At 33.5% G+C, this 11,882-nt stretch overlaps 1 long non-coding RNA gene across 1 annotated transcript; it reads left to right on the top strand.

Annotated features, from left to right (window-relative positions):
* Positions 1-4,874: 4,874 nt before the first annotated feature.
* On the top strand, positions 4,875-7,070 carry LOC146747549 (uncharacterized). Its single transcript, XR_014928865.1, has 2 exons — positions 4,875-5,143; positions 6,158-7,070. It is a non-coding gene; the product is annotated as an uncharacterized LOC146747549 (long non-coding RNA).
* The last annotated feature ends 4,812 nt before the right edge of the window (positions 7,071-11,882 follow it).

The raw sequence follows: 11,882 nt of genomic DNA, 5'->3' as shown, positions 1-11,882 counted from the left end.
ATCGTATTAGCTTCTCGGCTTCTAAACGAGAAAAAAGTATATTTCACGATTTTTACAAGTTTCACAGATGCATGTGATCATGGTATTGGCTGCAGCATTGTGTACGATCATCTATTCCATCATTTTCTTGACAGAATGAATTACTAGACATTAACTGTGTTGTCAGACGGAAAATGCTCCCATTCACGGCAATTCAGCTGGCTGCAGAAAAAAACAACTTTCAGATGGTTCGATTGTTGTTAGATAGTGGTGTAAAACGTATCCCCAAACCATCGACTTGCAATGGTAAGTGAAAAAAAAAACACTTTGTCATTAGTATTGTTCAGTAATACACATTCGTGTATAAATGCACGCTTTATATCGTGTTAAATCCATGCCATGTTCATTATTACAGGAGAAGAACACATTTTGATTGATGACTTGAGATACAGTATATTTTGTGAACTTGCTTCACCTGCCTACCTTAGCCTCGCTAACAGTGACCCTGTGGTGGCATCGATGGACCTAGCAAGTGATTTACAGAGAGTAACAGAAGCAAGAGAAATTCAAATGACATCAGTGGTATTGAATTACATTATAATATAGCCATCATGTTCACTACAATAACAGTTATTACAGCAGACTTGGCACTTAGCGTAGGACAGTGTAATTCGCAGTCCAACTAAAACATTAATTCTTTGTTAATAATATCATGTTTAGTGTTGATAATTTTTTAGATTATTTTGTAACATGCAGTTTTAACGATTTGAACGACCACACTGCTATATATGTGAATTTTCCTTACATCATAACGCAGGAAAGATATATTGAATTGAAAAATAAAGTACAAGAGTATACTTTAGATTTACTTGACTGCTGCGAAAGTTCCGAAGAGGTATCTACGTTAATTCTTGGATGCAATGAAGTTACACAATTGGAAAACGAACTTCCGCTAAAAGGAAAAGTGGTTACCAAAGCTATAGCAACTAAGCATAAAAAGGTATGTAGCACAATGACTGGTCATTACCACCCGTGAATAAGGTGCAAATAACGACCAGCAAATCCGAACATTCAAATATGATGAATCATAATAGTTTAACCGTTTATTTTAAACTTTACACATAAACAATATTATAGACTATCTCTATATGGGGTATATATGTATGTATGAAATATATGTTATTGTTGTAATTGTTACTGAAAACTGAATTGTTTGCTAAAGAACTTGTTATCATGTTTGTTTTATGCGTGTTTGTTTGTTACGCCATTGTGTAATAAGGATTTTGACATAAAAAGTGTGCCATTTTTGTATTTGAGAATAAGCGGAAAGGTCTGTCACTGAACTTAATATCTTATGATTTTACCAAGTATAAGTGACACTCAGAATCAATTTTACCATTTTTTTATTAATATTCACAGTTCATAGCACACTACAAATGTCAGAACGTGTTGAGGAAGGTTTGGCACAAGGGACAGCCAGAATGGCATTGCAAGAATAGCTTTTGGTGGTGGTTTTTGTACTGCATATACTGTTTGATTGTATACGTGTTACTAATGCCACTGTTGGCCGTCATATATATCATAGCACCTTGCTCTCCGGTGGCGAAAATTCTGGATAACCCTAAAGCCAAATTCATAATGCAAATGGTGGCTTACTTTGAATTTCTGCTTTTAGTCATCTTGCTTAACATAGAGCTTGATGGCAACTTGTATTATGAATCTGCATATGCACATTTCATTATTTTTCTCCTAATATATGTCATTGCACTGATCTGGTGTGAACTTCGAAAAATGATGATCTGTGGACGAAAACATTACTTCACCTCTGTCTGGAACAACATGAATATATTAATCCTGTTCTCGTTTCTTGCTGACATCTGTCTTCGTTTTATTAGTCTTTTTCAATATGTGTACATCAACCCCAGAGTGTACATATTTTGGATCACTTGGACGGCTTTTACTCTCACCCTTGCTTGTCTTAGATTTATGGAAAATTTCTATCTTTCTTTTTATCTTGGGCCCATGCTATTAATGTTCACTTCAATGACTGGTGACGTCATCAGGTTTCTTATCATATTTTTATACACTGTAACGGCATTTGCACTCGGATTCTATTATCTGTACGAAGACTTTGGTGAAGACAATGTTTTTAGCGAGTAAGTAATTCCTGTTTTGCCAATACAACGTGTTCTCGGTTATATATAGTATAATACTATCGCATTTATCAAATTCTAAAGTTGCATATAGGTCGATTACAATTGATGTGGTCAAAAGAATTATTTCAAACAATGGTATATTTACATGTGCAACCTTTGTTATTGTGTTCGCGTATCCCATGTTAAAAGGGTGCCACAGACCAGTTACTTTGCATAAACATAAAATAATGTTTTCATGATAGAAATGAATTTTTCTTATGAACGAAAATTTAGGTAATGCCATACAAACTCACATACAATCCAAAATAAATGACAATAAACTACATTTGATATAATTAGCCAACAGTCACGATAATACAATATTTATAAGAATTATTCACTGCCACGCCGTGCTACATTACTCAAGATTTAAATGCAGTGCAAAATAATTCACTGTACTAATAAATAACAAATATCTCTCAAAGTCCGAGACAAAACAAATGATTACAATATAAAACTTCAAAACTAGTTATAATATTTAATAATACAACCTAGCCATACTTACCAATTGTTGTTATAATTAAATGATGTACATTTTGTCAAAAATAGTATATTATTTGGTCGTGTGGTTGAAGTGTCTTTCTGTATCTTGTTTCCGTAATAATTTGCTTGAGTTTTTGGACTTGTGAATGCACGTAAATGGAAACTCAAGTCGGTAAAAACACTGTTTCATTCTCGTTTTTTTTAAATTTGTAGTTATAAACATTTTGTGAATCGGTTAATTTTTACTGAGTTAGGACATTTACTGGTATCGCCAACTCAAAAGTCTGTCAGTGGCTGACAGTGTTAATATGAGTGAAGTAATAACTGTAATTTTAGTTTGCTCGGTCGAATGATAAAAATCCATCAAAAGGAAACTGTGATGTACGTGACTCCCTCAAAGCCAGCGACCCGACAACCCTTTGATCACTGAGGGAATTATGATTACTTATTACGGTTTCAATTACACAAAACTCTAAATTTGAAATTCGCCTGTGAATAATTATTTGTTCTGCTTAAAAATCATGATTAAATCTATCAACAAAATTGTGACATATTGCCTAATGTGTATATTGCAGTCAACAAAGCAATATATTCAAAATAAATAGACACCGCCCGCGGCAAATATCTAAATCGAATCTCTCGTAGAAGTACATCTAAATTGTATTGAGGGCGCACATCATCAACTGAAGCGCAAAAACACGTGAATCTGGAAACACAGGGCCAAAAAGAGATATCACGTTAAAACTCATCGCTGCTTCAAAAATTTCAACTTTGATTATCCCTTATCTATTTCAGGTCACAAAAAAATAGTTCACATACAAAATATGGCCCCACATTCGTACAACGTGTAAGAATATAACTTTACTGTCTGTGACATCTCACTATCATCGACAATCAATTAACAAGAGCGACCATATTTGATTAACAACGAGTGTATCAATTACAGATATGACCATCCACCAGAAATAGGACCCCAATTTACTAAGATCATTGTTTCGATCGACTTATTTGAATCAGGCAAATTTAGGGGATACATCCGAGGACATAATCGAGTTCACAAATCTAGAAATTCGCGCTCATAGCAGTGTAAGACGTGTAAGAATGATTAAATTAGTATAATACTGGAAATTCCGAAATTGTGGTGTCAATCGTGATTTGGAATTATACAAGGATGCAATGTGTGTATACAAAAACCTCATTAGGTATTAACAAATAGTTTAAATTAGAATTTAAAAACAAAGTGAGAAATACTGAAGATAAAAAAAAACTATTTGAAAAAAACAAAGACGTATTACTTTTATGTGCAAATGGATACAATATGCAAATGGTAGAATCTACAAACCTGAATACACAATGATGTCAATCATATTTTGCATCCCGGAATTTCTAAAATTTTCTAAAGATTTAACCTCTCCCTCCAAACTCCAAACAAATGCTTCCAGTCACTTGGAAAAAAAACACATACCGAAACTACACAATACATCATCAGTACACCTGCAGTCATTGAGGACATACGTTATCATCCTCTTCCAAATCACATTGCCCCTTCTTCTTCCATTTACTGTGTATTGACAATGTCGCAAAAAGAATGCACACATTCACTTTATCTCTTTTACACTGTGTATTTTCCCATCATATAGATTTTCATCGTCTTTTGTTGCTCTGGTAACGACGATTTTTGGAGGCAATCCGACGGAAAGCTTGAAAGCCGACGATCTGTATTTCAATTTCACTGGTCCCGGATATGAGGGTATACTCGATGCAGGACCAATGTACGAAGCAATGGGATTTATATTATATGCATCTTTTGGTACTCTCTGTATGCTCGTTTTGGTCAATATTTTCATCGCCATGATGTCTGATACTTATGCAAGGATAAAGGTACGTAGAGGTACACTTATATATTTAATGCACCGCTATGCGCATGTTTCAAGCACATGCTCTTATAATCGATACAGTAGTGTTTTACTATGTTTGGAAAATATGTTGCAGTAATTAAATAACATTTTGATGGTAGTGTATCAAAATTAGGAAAATTGTCAGCACACACAATTTTAATGTTCCTAAATAAAGCATTAAGTTCTTGACAAGAATAACATTATATTATGCCATAGCAGAGTTTGCACGTTTAACACATCTTTAACATGATTTTTTTTTCAACCTTTTTAGCAAAATATTAAAGTTGAGTATGCATTCATGCGAACGAAGATATGGTTGAGTTATGTTGACGCCCCAGTACTGCCAGCTCCGTATAATATCATCCCATCAGTTTCTTGTTTGATTGCCATTATCAAAAGATTTCTGAGCATCTATAGTTCGAGTACAAATGTAGACGTTGAGGTAAGACCAACGGAAAATAATGAAGGAATGTTTATTATAAACAAATGACGTTGTCTAATTCTAAGCATTTGTCTAATCTGCAGTTAACTGTACCAAAAGATGCCACAAGAAGAGCGCAAACAAACAAAGATTTACTCTACAAGGAGGTAAGTTACGTCATTATTTTGGCAACAAAATTACTAATTTTCTATTGGGACGCATACAATATTCAAAGGAGCTAAATATTTACAAATTACTGATAGTTAAGAGACGTCTACGAGAAACTAACTGGAGTCAACAGTCTCTTTTTTAGATTGATACAATAAATATTATTTTCTAGATGTTTATTCTACTGTGGCGTCGCGGGTTATGTTGTCACACAAACGTGTTTTACGTAACACTTCTTTGTATGGAACTCGTTCCGAGTGACTATACATTCACACAGCTCGTCTATCCAAACTGCTCATTGAATGTTCTATTTTAAAATTGCGAGCGGAAAGTTACGGGTATTCTTTGAAACAAGTACATGCCTTGTATACGGGCAATGTTCAAACAAAAACAAACTAGTAAACTAGGTTCGGTTCTGAGTAAAGGGAGAGTACTTTCTTAGTAAGGCTAAGGAAAATCTCTCTTCAAACGAAAGTGTGTTCACTGACCCCAAAAATAGTATAACTGATACTAAAAGTACGCCTACAAAAACGCTTGTGGTAGTTCTTTACCTATATGAGGTCGAGGTTCCAGTGAATTTCCGAGACCCACAGGAACGATGACTTCAACTTTAACTGAAAATAACCTACTTCCGAAAAACTTTGTCTAAGTAAATTGGCATTGTTGACAACAACGTAACTAGTATAAACGAGCATTGTTAAGAACAAAAAAAGAGGTAAACATGTCTTGTTTGGATTGAAGAAACAGCACTTGCCTAGGGAAATATTGAACAAAAATATCCACTATCGAAGGTTGGCGGACAATAGCGACAAGTAGTATTACTCTCACTATAAAGTGTTTACGTTGGACGCTCTATTCTATAGAGCGTATTGATGAAATAAATACCGATATTTCTTAACACATTTAGGAAAAACTTTTACTTGCTGTAATACAACATGCCTTACCGTGGTCGTAATTGGTTACTCTTTGGCCGACTTAATATAGTGTAACATCAAACGTCTGATTTCTTGTAGTTAATAAATATAATATGTACTCGGTATTTGATGGTGAATGGAGTCGTGGACGACGATGTCATGAGATATTTCCGAACGTCAGTTCATTCTCTGGAAGATAAAGAAGACATCAAGCAACCTTCGGATATGACGTATCTCTAAAAGTTAATTATGTGATATAAATAATGCTTGTAACATGTTTGTTACTAATTATATGGGCGTGGGTTATCCAGGTCTAATAAAAATTATAACGACTCTAATGGGACTTATTCTGCATGTTTGACTGTAACTCACTTCTCTTGAACGTACAATATCTACTCATGAACACTTGTTCTGAAACAAATATATAATTTCTATATACCTATTTTCAATATATAATTAGGATATACATTTATATATATTCATTGCCATTGGTAAAATCGCATCAATATATAAATGTTATTGAATTCCATGGTTGATTATTACCACTATTTAGAAGGAATAAACTTCTTGTTCATCCGCTAGTCGCGATTTGTTTTGACAAGTGCACAAATAATATACAATTATTTGTCATAGTATCAGTCAACAGTATGTAAACACGTTTGGTTCATCGTCAATCTTTTTTTTAAATAGGTTGGTTTGCATACATATTCACTTGGTAAGAATCAGGGTGTTAAGTAGTTCATAGCAGTACATTCATATGCTTAAGAGTATAATTGTTGTATAAATCGTTATATTTGACAAATTGAAACCAAAGTCATATTGATAGCAAACATCTATGTCTCCAAATGTGTAACCACATTACGAATACACATTTATTTAATGCATCCTTATAAATGTAATCTCTGAAACACAGGCTGATTGGTTATAATCCATGTGAGTGATCTTATTATGTGTTTTCATAAATGATTGCTCAACATAAAGGGCAACCAATAAATCATTTTCCAATTCGACACTCCGTTGTGGTCGTATTTCATTGCCTGTCTATCATCTTCCGTTTGAACAATACTTGTTTGCTGTTGTTTTTTGACAAAAGCACGGCGGGAAGCTTTGGTATTGATGCAAGTTATTCCTTTCAGTTTCACTTTGCAGCATGCAATTATGTAGAAATCCAAAAACTACCCCATCAACTACATGAGAACAACCCCGTAATACCCTTAACTATATTCTGACTTTTCACATAGTTTAGTGAGCACCTATCATTTCTATGTCAGAATATTGTATAGACACTATTTTGTGGTACAAAAATATTTGTTTGACGATTTAGTTTCAAATCAGAATCAGACTCGAAATGCTCGTGGTGTATGTTATATTACATTACATTACGCCCATATTTATGTTTTCAATATATATTTATATTTAGTGACAACTTGTTTTACCACAGAAACAAAACAAATGTTTGCTGTATGTATTCTATCTTTTAGTCGAGTCCTGTTTATCTTCCTCGGTTTCCTCGCTGGTGTGTCACATTTTCAACAAAGAATTACGCAGTATATATTGAATGGGCAGAAAACCCTTACAAATTATTCTCTATATGCCTGTTCTGTGTTTTCTATAATACGTAATTTGTATCTGTATTGATATTAGCGTAAAACGACCTTATTATAATGAGAAGAGCAATGATCATTCCATTGCATGTCAATGCTACTGTACTGTTTGTTTATGACCTCTCACTATGAATGAAATATTCATTAGCTGTACATAAAATGAATGACTTGTCGTCATTGTGACACGGAATAATTTTAACTCATTTTGAGTGTTGGGGGTAATAATTATAAAATATTATATAAAAAAAACGGTGAAAAGTTGCAGGTACTGCTGCCACAAACAAGAAAGGGATCTGAAGCACCTATGTATTTGGCCAAAAACAAAATAGTATGCAAATCATATGATATCATAATGCAATACGACTTTTCAAATTGTAATGAATTCATTACAATGTAGTTTTATTTACTGGCTACTTGAAGTAATAGTAAATCAATTACTCACCGCAAAATATTAGGGCTCACAAACTTACACGAACCCGTGTTTCGGAAATTTACGACGACTTGTTGTTTGTAAATAAAAATATTTTGAATCAATCATTTCATTTCTTTTAGTATTTGCGTATTTGTTATGAATAATTGCTACGGAACACATACATAAAGTTTAATCAAAACACACAGGTCGACATTGTCGTATGGACAGATAAGGGTTAAAGGGAAGTTGTCACAGTTGTTGTGGCAACTGATCCTTAAGGGTATATTGTGATAGAAAATACTGGTACATAGTTACGTTGCCCTAGCAGCTAGAAACACGGCCACCTTGATCATCAACGAGGGTTGTTTTGGTAGCATAATGATTTGCATAGAATAATATTAATAGGGCCGAATGATAAATATCCCTCCACATACATCATGACAATAAACTTCCTGCTCAACAAATTTATCGACATTTACAATCATGTATATGCTCATTGGAGCAATTAAAAACCAGCAGCCAAAAAACAAAACAAATTCGGTAACAGACAAGATAACTCAATGACTGAAAAATATTATTATTGTTATTATATCTGTAATTTCTATTCCAATACATACTATTATTATACTTGCATTTGTTAATTGTCATAGTCATATGATTTATTATGTGTATAAATTTAAATGAACTCTCAACTGCTTTATATAATAATTTAGGTATTTATGACATACAGTTTCATGGAAATGCATACAAATCGAGCAACGACCGTGCAGCATAATGACGTGGTGCATTTAATGTATAAATATATATCTTCTGGTAGACATAAAAAATGCTGTTCAATGCAGTTTACATAATATATTGCAGATTTCAAAACATGTGTCTCTCCATTGAGACAGAAATCCAGGTCATTCTAATTAAGCTCAGGGCACTGTGACCGTGGCTCGTCGGTGCGCTAATAAACAGACTCATTCATCATTTTTTTCTACAATTTAATTATTGGCGGTTCCTATAATTTTAATTTGGATTAAATAATGTAATCGCCAAAGATACACAGCGCATCCACATCCGAAATCTCCATGCAAAAGTTGGTCCTCAGGAATCATTCATAATTTAAAGAATGACAGATTAAAATAAATTAAATTAAACACTTAAATCCCCAATAGCACACACTTCATGCACCACCACATTCCACTATCCACTCTCTTACTCTAATTGAAAGATGTCCAAAAGATTTTGGTGAACCAGCAACAATCCAATTTCATCACTTTTTGATGCTAGCGAGGCTGGATATAATCCAGTATTTTATGTCAAGATGATCAATAAAGATAAAGTACCGATGAGCTTGAGAAAAAAAATAATGTATGGCAGCCATTTTTGATCGAATGTATGATTTATTTTAAATTCAATTATTCGTTTTTACAATAACAACTTACCACAAAAACATAAGAATGTTCAATAAGATAATATTATAAGAACGAAAAGTAGATGAATACACATTTAGTACAAAGGAGATAATAAAACATCGAGACAGACACACTCGAGTGCGAATGAGATTGAATTATGCGTGCACTCGGTGATAACAGATATATAGTTCAGACAGCATAGATCCATATTTTCTCATATTTAATGAGTTATATTTACTGTAACAAAAGAATCGTACTTTCCATGTAATATAAAAATAGAATAATAAATTATCATTGCAGATTGCATGGCAAATATGGTACCAGTAACCCGCATATTTGAAAGCATGTCTGCAAATAATACATGTGCATTATAAAGCAATGGAACAAAAATAATAAACCCGTCATTGTTTATAACAGCGGCTCATTGTTGATTCTCAAAAAACAAATAGAAGAACCAGGGATGTCTTATGACATGACGATCGGTATAAACCCTGGACTTGTTTGCTATCAAAACATAAACTTTCATAAGCAAGGGAAAAGAAAACGTACGCGATCTTTGCAAAATGGAAACCAAAGTATAGATCCATTCCAAGAGCGCGAAAGATGAACTGACGCCCAAAAACAATGGTTAAAAACAATGATGTTCCTAAAACTAAAATGTTGATAAAGGTGAACATTCTTCCCACCAGATGAATATTCTTAGCCTTAAACACATAATACGAATCGATTACAAAATAAGGTCTGCAGCAAATGATGCTACTAGTTTGTCTTTGTGCACAGTTCTCACTGGCCATTAACATTCACCCTTACACCTTTAGCAAATGGGAAAATTTGCCATTTACTAGGTGATATTTAAAAATACATACATAGCGACTGTAAAATTATACACGATGATACATTGTGTGAACTGCCATGCTTAGGCCATGTATGCTCGTGTTGGTTAATATATCCATGACCATCATGTCTGATACAAGGATAAAGGTGCGTATATAATATATAAAGTGCGTATATTACTCACTTTTCAGTAAACCTTTATTAAAGTATGTTTATTTTCCACTTTTTCCGGGAATATGTCAAAGTTCAATATGCATTTATGCGAACGAGGTCATGATTAAGCTATGTCAATGTACCAGTACTGCCATCTCTGTATATATAATATAGTCCTATCCGATTGATTACCAAGAGTGAAAATGTCAGACATTGAGGTAAGACCAACGGAAAATGATGAAGGAATATTGATATAAGGAAATGAACGTTGTCTAATTCTATAAGCATATGTCTACGCTGTGGGTAAGTATAACAAGGAGTTCCACAAGAGCGTGCAGACCAAAAAAGGATTACTCCAATCAATCCTTGTTTTGACAAAAATACAATATTTACAATTGTTACAATATTCAATGCAGAATGGAGGAATTAAATTTTGTATGAATTACTGATAGTTGAAAGACGTCTACAAGAAGCTGTAGTTAGCAGCCTGATTTCTAGTTTCGATACCACAATCAGGTCATCAACTACCGATAATATATCAATTTCCATACCTTCTGAAGCTAAATTACGAGTTATGATGTCTCAGCGAACGTGTTATATATAACAGCTGCTTAAACAATGTTTTTTATTTCGAGTAACGAGCATTATTCAATTTCTATATGTCAGTTCATCACCTGAAAAACGAAAATGACAACAACGAACGTACGCATATGACTTATCTCTGATAATATTCTACCATATTAGTTGCAATATACTAATTTTATAGGTATATGGAACATATGAAGACTGTGGTGGGATTTATAATTATTATTGTATCATAATATATTACAACGCAGTATTGCGTGTTTGACTGTAATTCACAATAGTTAATATGTAATATATATTTTTAAACTATTATTGATATCACTTATAATTATACACCTGTCACCGTAACGTCATAAGTTACAGCGTGCCGTAACTTTGTGGTATTTTACAGGGTATTTATAATCCTACTGTATAAGGAAATGCGAATTTCAAATATGGAATGATTAGGCACGTAAGCCTCCTCCAATAATGAAAACACACATGGCAGCCACCAGTTTTGACCGGACTCCACACAAAGATGTTCGCTGATTCTGCTCTAAACTTTTTGGATTTCGACATTCCCATAGTGTATCATGGGAAAGATAATATGGCGCGTCGGTCGATATTGTCTTTAATAACCTTATATAATTACATATTTTAGACCTATAATTATCCACATATAACTTTTATATTCATTATATCAGTTTTTTGAATTATTAAAACTCTTTAAAACAACCATATTTATCAACTCATTCGTCTTGTTTATCTTAGTAAATTCGGCAGCTCGGCGGCATTCAACAATGTTGAATGCCGCCCACAAAACAATTTATTTAATTTTGTTAAATTTGGTACCAAGC

This window comes from Saccoglossus kowalevskii, chromosome 3, assembly GCF_978046115.1.
Source record: "Saccoglossus kowalevskii chromosome 3, keSacKowa6.1, whole genome shotgun sequence".
Lineage (NCBI taxonomy): Eukaryota > Metazoa > Hemichordata > Enteropneusta > Harrimaniidae > Saccoglossus > Saccoglossus kowalevskii.
Note: the sequence above shows the minus strand (reverse complement) of the source record. Positions and strands in the feature narration are given on the sequence as shown.